Raw genomic sequence first — 14915 nt, forward strand, 5'->3', positions numbered from 1 at the left:
TTGCTTTAGAAATTTTTCCAGTACAATACAAAAACTTAAGCTTTACGAAAGTTCTGGAGATAAAAATTGTATTTTTATGGGGGAAAATTGGATTTTGGTAATTTACAAGTGTTCGATGAAAAAAATACGAAGAAAATTCTAAGAAATATGTATGAAGTTCTAAGAATCTTGTCAGATAGGTTTCCGACTTTGAAATATAAAACAAATTCACAAGCACACTGGGGCATGATCAGCTGATTTAAAGCATTATTACTGATAAGATTTTTTGGGATTAAGTGGAAATTTATAGTGTGAAAATCGGATAAGGTGAAACTTACTCAAGAATATTTAAGTAGACACAAGCATTATCTTAAAAAATGCCTTTTAAGAGTTTGATCTTATTGATTATTATGCAAATTTTAATAAATGGGGGAAATTGGATTTTGGTATTTTACAAGTGTTCGATGAAAAAAATACGAAGAAAATTGTGTACGTTTCAATTTATGTTTCCCTTCTGCAAATTTTTTCACTTCAGCCAAAAATCAAAATAACAGTAAACTTTTTTTATGTATTTGATGTTTTCAATTATGCCTAGCCAATCTTCGCTGTTTTCAGGAGATGTCATAAGATATATAACGGCAATGAATCAAATTTTGAAAGTTTTATTCAAGTAAAAAATGGTTTCATGATATCTTTTCCGACATAATTTTAATCCCATGGCAGATCCAAAGATTACCGTATTCAGAAGAATTAACTACCAACAGTCGCAATAGACAAAATAGATTCCACCTTTTATGTTATCAAAAAACTTGCATACAATTGTTTTCAAAAAATGTTCAAAAGGGGCTTAATTTTTCATCTGCCAATCAGAAAAATAAGCGTTTGACCATGTAAAAATCTCTGTTCAGTATTATTAACGGTTAGGTTACCAATCTGGCAAAAAATAGTCGACGAGAATCGTAGTTTATGATTTAATGGGAAACCTTTCTATGTTTTCTACTGTTTTAAATTTTTGCTGAATGCTACTTGGTTGTTGCCAGTGAATTTTTTGTTATCAGTACGATTGAGCAATATATAGCTGAAAAATTACACTGAAACTATCGTACTCAAAAACTGCGATTGGTAGAAGCAGAAAAAAAATTAGGAGAAAGGAAAAAAGTTGCTCTTTGCAGTGTTTGGATCGTTGGACAAAAAAATCAGGCACATTAAAAATTTTTACGATAATCAAAATAAATCTCTTGAGCAAAAACTATTAAACTTTATTCTGAGAGCAATGTTTTTTCCATTGCGTCAGAGCTTGCTTCTTGACAAGTGATCGGTAAGCAAAAAAATGAAAGTTTTGTGAAAGAAATAATAGTGGCCTCTAACTGAAGCTTTGATGCATTTTAACTGGAAAATAATGTTGAAAAACGTTTTTTCAGTAGGTAAGAAGTTATTTCCAAACCTAGCTAGAGTTAGTTTCAAATACTTCAGAATTCAGTTTTAAAAGATAATGTCATTACCGGACGTACCAAATTAACGCAATAAATGAAGTCAACCAAACGATGTTTAGCTGAGAAGCTCGAAATCTTTCGCATGAGCTGTACTTAAATAGTTTTTAAAAGCTGTAATTTATCTGACGTTGAATTTTTCCTAATACAAATGCTCTTATGGTTAGATTTCATGCAGAAAAGGAAATTTTTTCAACAAATATTTGGTCAGATAAAACATTATTTTTCTTGTCTTAATTCACAATTTGTGTAAATAATGGGCATGGTTGTTTTTCATAATTTTTTTTGAAATTAAAATCAATTTTTTGATCTATTAAAGAGATCTCTCATATAACACTGTGTTTCAAATTGGGAATATATTTTGTGCTTTCCTTCTTCGGAAAATTGTTTTTCTAATTTACGTAAAAACTTTTTTTATACCGCCAGCGAACGACCGGAGCCCAGCACAACAAATTATTCTAAACAAAAATAATGATAACTGCGCACAAATTGTTTTTGAAAACAAAAAGGGGTAACTTGAGGCACACATTTGATTTCACATAAAATTTACCATTGTACAGAAATAACATGGAGTCCCAAGATTTTTGAAAAAAAACAGTTCTGTGACAAAAAAATGAGAAAAACTGTTGACTAAATTTAAAATATGCGCTCAAACTTTGCAAAATGCGCAAGAAAAGGTTCAGGTAATGTAGAAAAATTTTTGAAAAATCTAGAATTGGAGGTTAGTAAAAAGCTCAATGAGCAGAGATATGGCATGGGAAACGGAAAATTGCAGGGACACAAAAACAGCAAAAATAAGAGTAATTGTTTACAATCAAGCTGAAAGTATAAAATTTTTGCACTAAAATTTGCGAAGAGGTGAAAAGAGTATACAAAGCTAGTGAAACTGTAGAAAAGAAGTAAGAAAACTGTTGAAAAGTACTGAAAGTAAGAAAAGTTAGCAGAGAAATGCGCTTTAAGTCGGAAGAAATGTTGATATGAGTCCTCTACGCTTGTTTTCTTTTTGATTACGCAATATTATTGATGCTCATTTTTTTCATTTTCATTACGTGGCCAATATCTGGAAGGACAGAACTCAAAAAATTGTGGAAACGAATGATTGCATTTGTTCTCATTTTTTAGGTTTCTTATACTATTTACACCGATGGAATTTAGTGACACAAAACAAGGAAATAAATGTCCTATATCTAACAGAAAAGGCCTAATATTTGTATCTAATTTTCACAGATATCTTAACCCATTTCGATCATATTGAGCAGTTGATAGACCTATCAAGTTTTTTATCCCAACGTTTTTAGAAAATCAAGGAGACGAGTTTCAAAGACTTACTAGATCTGGTGAACAGTGATGTGTTTAATTGCAGAACTGCCTACTGTCCTTTTTATCCATTGAGAGTAACGAGAGAGAAAGAGAGACATTTCTGATTTTAATCTCCAATTCGGCTTTCATTCACTTCGGTAATTAAAATCTGTAGCCATGGTATTGGGGTAACGTGGAAAAGAGTTACTTACAGTGTTGAATTTAGTGAAAAAATGATGCTGCAATTTTTTTACGCGAACTCGAAAATACGCATCGTGAAAAAAAATGCACATTTCTCAAATTTGAAGCAAATTGAACTAATTTCGCTTATTTTAAATAGTTTCCACAGACGCTTACAACTCTATTCTTAAAATATGGGCCGTAAAAATACTTGAAAATGTTCAGTATATATAAATTTAAAGTTTTTGCACATTGGCCAGGTAATGCAGAAATGATCGGATTTTTATTAAACTTTTTTTTAAAAAAACAAACACTAGAGTCATGCCATTTTTTGCTGTTTTTACAATGTGCCTTCCTTTCTTGTTCATGAAATCAGAGTGTGTGGTCGCAGATTAAACTATATTTGATTACATTTAGAGTTCTAAAAACACAAAACAATTTGGTACCATCATAAATTTAGGTTCATTGCACGCTGGTTTCACATATGACTTACAACCCTCACAAAATCCTTTCAATAAAAGAGGGTCACCAAAATTAGAACAAAAAGGCATGAAAAGCATTGAATTAAGACATCGAAAAATGTTATAGGTTCAAATTTCTCTGTATTCCCATTTTTGTTCAAACAATGGACTGTTTACTGTTATTTATATAAAAGGATCAACAAAAAATGTCATAAAAGTCAGTCACACGAACCAAATTTTCCCTCCGTTAGCATACATAATATCTTCGAGTATATGTTCACTACAAACAACAAATCGTTGATCAAAACAAAATTTGATCATTGTTTAATTCCAAAAAGCAACAATAAATTATATTGCCATGTCCAAACTGCATGATATACCAGGTAATGCGAAGCCAAGCATCGTTTCAGTTGTAATTTAACACGCGTATCAAAATATTATGGTTAAAAAACGCCATAGAAATGAATCAGCAATACAAAAATATTTGCATTTTTATTATCAAAGGATATTTTTAAAGCACCATTTAAATTCATTGTTTGCGCAAAAAAGAAAACGTAATACAATTTGAACGGTTTTGAAGCAAAACTAATGAATTTCACCTTTGCTGGCACCTTTTTAGAAAGACTACATTATTAATAGCAAAAAATTTTAACAACAAAAACTGTTTCTAAACGATCACACTCAAGTATTTATAATCTTAAAACGTCATGAATTATGAAATAATTTACGTTTGCTCAGATTTCGCTCTTCAAATGTCATAAAGGAACCATTCAAGTTCAAGCTGATCAGTTAATGATTTATCTTTTGCATTCGATTTAATGTACATACAGTCTTGTTGTTTTTTTACTTTGAAATGAAATCAAATGGTGATTATCCGTAATTACTGGCACATCATTCATTGATCTCGAATAAAGCCGGCAGATTTCAGCTATCTATTTATTGTCTTAATTAGTTTAAAACAGTTATAAAAGTGGCGCCAGCGAGTAAATTACAGTCCTTACTCCCTCCACCCTCTAACACTAGCAACCCGAGTACACCAGGAGGCAGTTCGCCAGTGTTGTCTCTATCTCCGGCTCTGTCCCCAAAACGATGCTTCAAACGGGACCAGGTGGGTGAAGATTTAGTCCTGTGCAGACAATACTGCGCCAGAATTTGTCAATTTTAAACCCGAGTTGAGGAAGTTTTAGAAACCCGGGTTGAGGGGGATCTTGAACGAAGGAACCTTCTCGTAATCGCTGCAAAAATGCTGTTTTAGCGCTGAATATGTTGAAAGCAGTGAAAATAAAACTTTCTCCACATAAAACCGCGTGTCCTACGTAAAAATCTTTAGTGATGAATTTTTGGAGATTTGCGGTTTTTCTTCTAGCGGTGAAATAAGTTTAATTTTCTTCTGTTGTTAGAGATGATTACATGAGTCGAAAACAAAAGTTAATCTTGCAGGACCCTGCACGATTTTGCAAGATTCTTACAGGACATTGTTAAGTCATACAAGCTTCTTTCAAGATTCGCAAAAGATCTTAAAAGATTAATTTTTCCTGACAAGAATCTTACAAGATACTAACAAGACAAAATTTTTTCTTAGAAGATTCTTACAAGATTAGTTTTTTTACAAGATTCTTAGGAGAACTTCTTCTTGCAAAATGTTTTGCAAAAAAAATATCCTAGAACCCTATGTAAAAAGCGAACAAGAGTAGCCCAAAGTGAACTATCCTACGTTGTAGGAACACGTATAACGAAAACAACTGCTCTGCTACGTCCTATACTACTGCGTGAAAAAAATTGTTGGCAAGATTAGAGAATTAAATTTAAAGAAAACCAAAAAAGAATCACAAGAAAAACGAGGGCATCGTATTGTCAATTTATCACAACAAGAAAACCAGAGAAGGCCCTTCGCGCTGTTGCCTTTTTTCAAACTTTCTCCTTTTTCTTTTTTTTGCTTTTTTCTTTGTTTCTTAAATCTTTTCCGTGATCCCAGATGAACTCTCATCTTCATCGTTGTGTTGAATATCTTTAACACAAAAATGAAGCAAAAAAGAACAGCAAGGAAACTTTTATGCACAAAGGTATGTGGATATCTCTCCCAAAGCAAGCCTATAAAGCCAAAGCAGAAAAGGGCAACAGCAAAGCCCAGCGAAGCAACACCTAAGGCCTGTGTGAAAAACCTCATTGGCAGGAAAAATCTAAAGTTCGATTTAAAAGAAAAAAATCCTAAGTTGGAGCAGGCAAAATGGGGCATAGCCAGGCTCCTGACAGAAAACCTATCAGCTTATAGAGAGCACACCAGAAAAGAAACAGCGTGCACTATATTTGTCCAAAAAGATACAACCAACGAAAAAAAGCAGAGATAAAAAAACATGCGCAAAATGTCGTTTTCGGGAACGGTTGGGCTCACGAAAGCGTTCAGATCTTGTTTCTTGTTCTCTGATCAGGTTATACTCATCTCTGGTTATAGTTTAATGTACTCGTTTGTGCTAAACTCCGCCTGAAACTTTTTGAATACAGGTTTTGCTCTCTTTCTTTTAGAGTCAAACATAAAATAAGAGCAAGAATCTTGCAAGATCTTACGAGATAAACTTTTATTATCGACTCGGGTAATTGTTAACAGATCATGCCAAAAAAATAAAATTCTCCACCGAAACAGTCTGGTTTTCCAAAAAAATTACAGACAAAAACCACAATACCTGCAAAAATTTAACGAGTATGGTTTCTATAAAGCTAATTGCATCTGATTTAAAAACCAAAAAGAATGCATACTCGGGTTGAGACAGAATGGTTAACTCATAGGAATTTGCAAGTTTCTCACAAGTTCCCATAAATTTATGCATCGCCATATAAGTTTTTCCTACAACTTCTTATAAAATCTCCAACGACCTCATAAAATCTTACAATTTCTTAGAAACTATTAATAGTTTACTAATTAACCTTTCCAAGTTCCTACAAGTCAATCATCCAACTTATAAATTCTTAAAAGTTTACAAGTTATCCTTTTGTCTTACCTAATCTCTGGAAAAATATGAGAACCTCCAAAAAGAATGTACACATTTGTTTTTCATTGATACATATTCTTGATGTTTTTATCAGACGGATCAATGACATAACAAGATTTTCAAAAGCTTAATGAGATAAAAACCAATATTTCTACCCTTATAGTGAAAAACTCACAAGATAACTATCAACCTTGTGAATTCTTTCAAGTTACAGGTCTGACTTATAAGTTCTTATAATTAAAACATCTGCCTTGCAAGTTATTACAAGTTAACTTTCCTTCGCAAGAAACTCGTAAGTTATTGTAACTTAGCCATCTTGTCTGGACCCGGAAAAAACGTGGCAAGTAGCGCAGTCGAACAAAATGTGGCTAACTTGTCGTTTTTTGAACTCGAGAACTGATGTTTTTTGGTAAGATTTCCTGTGAATTTGGTGACATAAGAATGATCACCGCTCAAAACCTCAAATCATACCAAAATCACGGCTTCCACCGCAATCATTGCCGAATTTTTGTAGATTTTTTTTGTACCTTTATTTGCTCAAACTATCAGGTACATTACCTTTTCGATAAAACCTTGTATCGCAAAGTAGTCTGTTTATTTGGTTGGATTTAGACAAAAACATAACCCTGTTTTTTTCAATATCCGCGGTGATAAACAATTCCGACAATCTTTTGATCATTTTTGTTCAGTCCTCTATGCAAAAGCATAAATACCTACATAATGACAGCACTGAACTAAAGAATTCATTCGTGGGCCTCAAGATATGCAATTATGCACTGACCTCTTAAACTCCTTCGATTTTGTTGACGACTAGAAACGGGACAATACGAATAGAGACGTTGCTTTACAGAGATTGAAACTAAACGCATCTAACAAGAACCAGCCACAGTCAACAAAAAGTAAAAAACAGCTGAAACTATCTCTAGAAGACATGTCAACATGTCAACATGTGCGTACAGATAATTTCAATAGATAAGCAATTCCGCTTATAAAAAAATGTTTTATAAGCAAAAGAGGATTAACAAAAGATTTTTGGCGTAGTTAACCAGTAAAGAACGTCCAGCTATCGCTACAGGAAGATGGACGGTTGACTTTTGCTTTCTGTTTGGGTTCAGTCCATCTCAACTTTTTCCTATCGTATTTTGAGGAGGGACTATACACTCAAATGAGGTTTTTTTGTTCAGTCAATTTTGACCGATTGATATATCCATTGTAGAGAGTTGTGAGTGCTATCATTGAAAAGCCCGTCCAGCGTAGAAAACGTAATCAAAAAGATTTTTATTATTTTAGTTTTCTAGAGCGAGTTATCGAGTTTGAAATTTTTGTGATTCTTTGGACTTTTTATAGCTGAGAGTAGCTAATTGAATTGTATTAGTGTTACGAATACGTTGTCTTAAATTTACAGTGGAATCGCGGAGCTTTACTGAATTTACTAAATGGAATCGCAAGGCGAATCCAGGCTAGTTTACCTGTGTAAATGAAGAGCGATTGCAGAGACAACTTGAATTCAGAAGATTAATCGAGATTATGATTACAAACATAAAAATAGTGTGAACAATCTATGAAATAATTTAGTAGACTAGCGTGAATATTTTTATGTGTGAATAATAAAAGTCATCATAACCTTAGTTATAAAATGCATGGTATAGATAATAAAAATAGAGGTTAATTTATAATCTAGTACACATAAGAGTTTCGATATATAATTATGTATCCATAGGTATCACATTTCTCCCTGACAGGAAAAATTGAAATGTATTTATAAGTCTTAAAAGAACAACACAATTAAATTAAACGTATGTGAGAGAAAGAACATTACTAATGACATAATCATTAGGTGGAAAAGCGCCGCAAATGTTAAATTGAATAATCGAAAATGCATAATTTTATGGATATGGAAAGCAAATACAGATTGATAAATTTGAACACACAAACATCGGATATGCTGCTGAATACTGTAGTACTTGATTTGAGAAACAAATGCAACAATTTAAAATGGAAAACACAACTAAACCTGGATTTGCAGAACCAATACATGAAAGAATTATGAATGTGGAAATTAGGAACAAATGTAACAAATAAATTAAAACACACACACACTAAAATGGATTCGCAGAGCGAATACATGAAGTGAATTAAATGAAGCACTTCTTGACAGTTTGTAAAATTTTAACAGTTTTTCATTAAATTTCATTCTCGGCATCCCATACTGACATTTCTCTCTTGCTCATAATCATAATATTGGATTCGGGAATCGTGTGGTGATACTTGTCCGATCTGTATATCGGGCCTTGGTGGAGATGAAATTCGGGATTGCTCTGCATTCTGAAATATTGCTACTACCGATTCTTCGGTTGCCGTACTTTTCTTGTCTTGCTTTTTAGCTTTTCGCTTCTTTGTCTTTGATGAGCTAGAAGAGGCCAATGAGCTGGTTGGCGAAATGTCTGCCTCCGAAAAAGCGTAAAATTGGGTCCGTTTGCGCTTTCGGCCTTCATTCTGTGCTTGAGAGTCGGATACCAATGACAATCCAAGTTGTTCGTGAGGTGTTTGTACTAGAGTAGCGGGTACCAATGAGGGTCCAGGTTGTTCATGGGGTGTAGGTTCGCTAGGTCCGTTCAGGGAGGCTGTAGTTCGACGACGTTTAGGTTGAGGTTTTGAAGGTTTTCGAACTGTTAGGGCACTGGTGACATTTGAATTGACAGAAGAGACTACTGACGTGGTGTCTCGCTAACAGATTTTAACTTCTCCTCTCTTCTGTTTTTTCAATTCATTACTGTGTTTTTCTATCTTAGTTTCTGTAGTTTGTACATAGGGTGCTGGCCGACCTTGCGCATATGTCCAAAGATTTGTTGCTCCTTCAGCTTTAGTGCCAAATTTTGCAAGGTCGCTGTCCCTAACTTTGACCAGTGATTGTCCAGGTTCGTTTATGATAGTTGTTGTTGGAGAGGATCTGGTGACGTTTGATCCAGGTTGAAGGACTTTATACAAACGAGCTAGCTGTTTCTTCGCTCTTTTCTTGTTCGGCAGCTTTCGGGCAAGTTAAACTTTCAATGATTCCTCAGTACTGGGAATGGGATTGGAGATTTTTGGGTGGATTATGAAACGCGATTCCTTGAAATCAGAGTCAAGATAGCGACGGCCTGCAATCTTGTTGTGCCTGACACATAGTTGTCTCAATTTCCAGGTCACTTTTATCGGGATTGATTCACGCAGCATCGTCAAGGAAGGCGTCTGCCGGAACCGTATCAGCGTCTAAATAGTGGTTAATAATTTTTTCATAGGTTAAATTTAAACTTGATGGAACAGTACTAATATTCTTTAAACGAGTATTTGCGAGACGACCAAAATGAGCTTCAAACGGTGTTATCTTTCTAGTTTTCTGTTTTTTTTTAATCGGAGATCTGAAATAATTAGTTTAATCGCTTTGGAAGTAGAAAATGTTTCTTTCTGTTCAGCTTTCATACAGGATAGGCGCCGTCTTTTTGTTTGAATCATTCGCTCCACTACTCCAATAGCTCTATGATCGCCTACCAAGAATGTTAATATTGTTTTTTTTGCATTAATTTGTGACTTGTTTACCTACTAGACAGGTTGCTCAGTCTAAGCGTATTGCTCGTGGAATTCCATGATTATATTCATATTCACGTAGATAATTATTTACATTTGTCCCATTAGCTTTTTCGAAAATCTCAACTGTAGGATATTTTGAATAACGATTGATACATATGAGAAAGTAAATTTCTTTATCTTTTTCATTCAATATCGGACCCCCAAAGTCAATTTGAATTTCCTCATTAGGTTCCTGACATAGTTTATGCGGATGCCATTTAGATTTAGGAATAACAGGTTTGAGATTCTGGCCGGTTTCAGTACATGGGAACAACCAGTAGTTTTAGCAAGGACAACATGCATATTGGGATAAGGAGATCAACCCCCAGCTACCAGGGTGCGTCATGTTGATCGACTCGAGTACGGCATCTTTAATCGAATTCGGAATCGCGACGCGTTCGTCGACGCAATGACAGCCGGATTTCACGTGGAGGTCCTTCCAGAATGAGTGAATAAATGTGCTGACCTTTTTTCATCTGGCCTCGTCATCTTGGATTACACAATCCCGGATTTCCCTTAGTACAGCATCCTTGCTGGTGAGGACTGCGAGGAAGGACTTCGTGAAGAGCTGATTTAAGTTCTTTTCAAGAACTTAAATCAGCTCTTCACGAAGATTTTCGATACATAATTATGTATCCATAGGTATCACAGGACTGATTTGCGTTTTTTTCTCTCATATTCAGGAAGTTTGGCCTTAAATGTAGTCAATTTCAAAGTATATGAAAAATTTGTTAGCAAAAGTGCTGATGATTTGATTTTCAAAGACATGGAAGTTTCGTTGTCTTTTTTGTTATAATTTTGTTGCTAAATTTTTGGCTTAATATTTCAAATTTTAGGCTTTCTCATCAAAAATTGAACAACTAAAGGTTCTTTGGTCCACTTTGATTAAATTTGCCTGCAGCATACACCCAAAACCACTAATACAATCTTTATAAACTACAAGGGCGCTAATCCTACTTCCATTTCGATTGAAAGGTCTCACATTTAAAATCTAGCCGTTTTTTGCAAATTTTCTTGATGATTATCGAAAACGCAGATTTTATTTTTAATTTAATTTACTGAAATTTTGAAAGTTTTGTTGTCTTTTTTGTTATAATTTTGTTGCTAAATTTTTGGCTTAATACTTCAAAATTCAGGCTTTTTAATCAAAAATTGAACGAAGAAAGGTTCTTTGGTCCACTTTGGTTAAATTTGCCTGCAGCATACACCCAAAACCACTAATACAATCTTTATAAACTACAAGGGGGCTAGTCCTACTTCCATTTCGATTGAAAGGTCTCACATTTAAAATCTAGCCGTTTTTTGCAAATTTTCTTGATGATTATCGAAAAAGCAGATTTTATTTTTAATTTATTTACTAACAAATTAGCTATATCTGTAACATTCGAAACAAATAAGTGTTTTATTGGACAAACTGCAATAGCAAAGCAAGTTTCAGTTCAATCTTAGACTGCTGCATTCACGAAATAAGTCGGATTGTAATCTGTCGGTCTTTTTAAAAAACATCGATTTCTTATAAAGTTAGTAAAAGAACAGAATAATTAAAATCAAAGCTCCCTGCTGAAAGGTCCAAGTGGCTAAGCAGTTTCAAATTAAAAGGTCGAGTTATTTACTCGAAAGCTTGTGATCTTTTTCTTTTTAAAATTGTTTGTTTTTTTTACATAAACAGGGGCTTTTGAACTTTGCCATTATCATTAAAATAATTCGGGTTGTAATCAGTCTGTTCTTAAATTTAAAAAATTTCATCTTTTCATGTTAATTGAAGAACAGAACAATTCAAATGAAAGTGATGGGTCCTGGTGATAGGTCCAGTTGGTTTCCAAAGCAGTTCCAAACTAGTGCATCCAGTTTTTAGCTCGTAAACTTGTGGTCGTTTTGTCTTTTATATTTTTTTGATTTTTAAAAAATTTTGGTTTTCGAAATTTGCTCTTAATTTTCTCCTAATAGGGTCAAGTTTTAGCTGAGAGTCACAAAAAAAACAAAACTTCGTCTTTCAACTGAATTAAATTTGAGTTTTTGTTGTTGTTTTACACGTTATGTTACTGTTTTCTGGCTTTGATACTACCAGATTTCTCAAAATTTTCCACACTTTTTTATCAATTTTCTAGCTTTATCACATTATTGGCAGTTCACGTAACGCATAGCTGGCAATCTAGATAAGGTACAATAGAAAAAAATCTTTAAAGGTTTAGATTACTGTATTAACGGCTTCGATACCACTTTCTCGAAGAGTTTAGTTGAGTTTTTTTAAACTTTTGTCCTTAACTGTCGTTTTCACGTTGTTTTTTAGTCGTATGAATATGAATTTTCCTTGAGAACTACAGACCTCATTGGTGTAATATGGTGGAATAGATGAGCCTATCTTCTGATTTGCGTAGATAGCTGACGGCTTTCATGACTTTGAAAACAATAGTTTTAAAAAAGTAGTTTTTAACGACATCGTTTTGTTCTTTTTGTGTGTATTTTTAAATAGTCTCGCAATAAAAGATCACATTTGATATTCTTGACGTCCAGAGTTGGCCTAAGTATACGAAATCTAAGGAAATCAAAGACTTCCTTATGAACTTACTGGCTTCCACTCGGGTTTATTGCAAAAAAAAGAGTAAATTAATTTTTTTGATTTCTGTCTATATTTTACGTTGTTTTAGTAAACGTGAGACAAATTCTGAATAAATACAGTTCTCCAGGGCTTCATAAACGAAATTTTTTAAGTTATTTCGTTTTGAAGCTAATGACTTTGATGACTTTGAAAATAATTGTTTTCGAAAACTACAAAAGAGTTTCTTATTTTTACCACTTTTTTCTTTTTTCGTCAAACTTTTACCCAGTCTCGCTAATAAGAGGTCACAAGCCACAATTTTAGCTTTTGAAGAATGCATGAGCAAACATGTTTTGATGGGCAAAACATGGCTCAACGGCTTCGATAGCGTTTTCGCGCAAGTTTCATTTGAATTTTGGTTTGTTGTATCTATTTGTTTTTCTTTTTGTAACCGCATAGAAATTTGAAAAGGGACAGGTCTTGATGCCCTCCTATATAGGCATCGCTTATAAAGAACATTTGGAGTCAAAAAACATTTGGAAACATTTGGTGGATATCTAATGGGTTTTATTAGTTCCATATGAATTGTTTTCAAAAAAAAGCTTAATATAGGTTTAATAACATTTCTGTTTTTGTTCTTTTTGTCTTATTGTAACCATACCTTATTATGGACTGGCCACATATCTTTTTTGTTAATTAAAATTTATTTTTGTTTGGTGTCAGTTTTATCTGACACTATCTTGACTTTGTTTTTAAGTTTTTTTAAGCTTTTCTAATTAATCTTTTTTGTTGTTGTTTTTCGATTTTGTTGTTCGTCTAAATGTTCGCCTCGCTTTCTTAATAGTGGCAGATTTCATCAATCTAGTGTGGCAGTTTTCTCCACTGGAGTATTTGCGTTGGAGGCAATATTTTTGTTCATACACCAACTCTTGAGAATTATTTTTATTTTTAGTGGATTTTCTGTCTGTTCCTTATTTGGTAGACGATTTTGCCAAAAATGGGGATGAGCGGGTTCAGAACTTTATGTGCAAAGGCACGTTACCGAGCCTCCTTATCGGCAAATGCGCTCGGATGAAGATTCAATATGAATGAAGTCACATAAACATCCTTTCATGACCAAAGTGTCATCTAAAGAACTGTACAACCTGTGTTGGAAAGACTGTGGTCTTTGATTATAGGTTTTCTGTAGTTTTGTAACTATGAAGTTTTGTATCTATTTTGCAAGTTTCCCCAGCGAAAACAAGGGCCGGGATTTCTATTAAAATAGACGTTATCCGCTAGATTATTGAAAAATCGTACACTATAGGCGTCGTAATTTGATACCGTTAGTACCATGAATTATTGTCTTAAAAAATTGTGTCAGCTCTTAAATGATTAAAATGCTGCCCGATGTGAAAAGGCTAGTTGACTGCCCGGGCGAAGTGCCAAGGTTAGAAATTGCTAAAAGATGTAAGATTTGCGGTGAATTTGAGTAAAAAAGGTAAGATTTGCGCTCAATTCGATCAATGCTGTGAAAAAAAATTAAGTGGCGAAAAAACTTTGCCGCTAAATTCACCGCTAATTTTACAAAACTTCATCATCGGAAAAGTTGTATTAAAAGCATGCAAGAATAGTGCTGAATTATCAGCAACCTCGTAATATTAAAAAGCTATAATACTATAATGTATGGTGAACATGCTGTCGATAGAGGATCAATTTCTGGATAGATAATAAAACAAAAAAAATATAGGGCATAGTTGGCCTCCGAAAAAAAGAAAAGGTTGTCATACGAAAATTTTTAAATTCGAATAAGTAATTTTTAAATTGTAATTTTTGCAAAAACGTTGAATAATCAAACTGTTAGTTCATTAAAAAACAAATCGAAATATTAGAACATGTCTACAGCTGTCTGGACTGTCATTGACAAAAAACCAGCGTGGGCGGTAGTCCAGGTAATAAAAAAAATTTATGTTGCTTTGAAGACCCCTAGTCGCAGATCATTAACGAACTAAGACGTTGAATAAGCAAAAAGTTTGGGTCATAAAATAAGTAAGACTGAAAGCATAGCAAATTTCTCTGTAGCTGTTTGAATAGTGGTTGACAAAAAACCACATGGGGGCTGGTTCAGGTAAAGTAAATATATGTTGCGGTGAATTTTCGTACGATCAGCGTTGAATTTTTCACCGCATTTGTTGATAGCTCTGATTTATTTTTTCACCGCATTCTGACGGTAGCACTGAAAAATTTTTTCTCGCCGCATTCTCAAGGTAGCGCTGAAAACTTATTTCACTGCATTCTGCTGGTAAGCGGTGAAAGAAAATTTTTCAACGCTACCAGCAGAATGCAGTGAAAAAGTTTTCAGCGCTACCACGAAAAAAAATTTTTTTACCGC

General features: G+C 33.8%; 1 protein-coding gene across 1 annotated transcript in view; it reads left to right on the plus strand.

The window, feature by feature from the left end:
- The first annotated feature begins 3882 nt into the window (after positions 1–3882).
- Positions 3883–14915, plus strand: part of LOC142350326 (uncharacterized) — a 46149-nt gene continuing 35116 nt past the window's right edge. The window contains exon 1 of the mRNA XM_075402155.1: positions 3883–4517. The gene's annotated coding sequence lies outside the window, so the exon portion shown is untranslated. The remainder of the gene's footprint in view (positions 4518–14915) is intronic.

This window comes from Convolutriloba macropyga, chromosome 12 (genome assembly GCF_964194025.1).
Source record: "Convolutriloba macropyga chromosome 12, txConMacr16.3, whole genome shotgun sequence".
Lineage (NCBI taxonomy): Eukaryota > Metazoa > Xenacoelomorpha > Acoela > Convolutidae > Convolutriloba > Convolutriloba macropyga.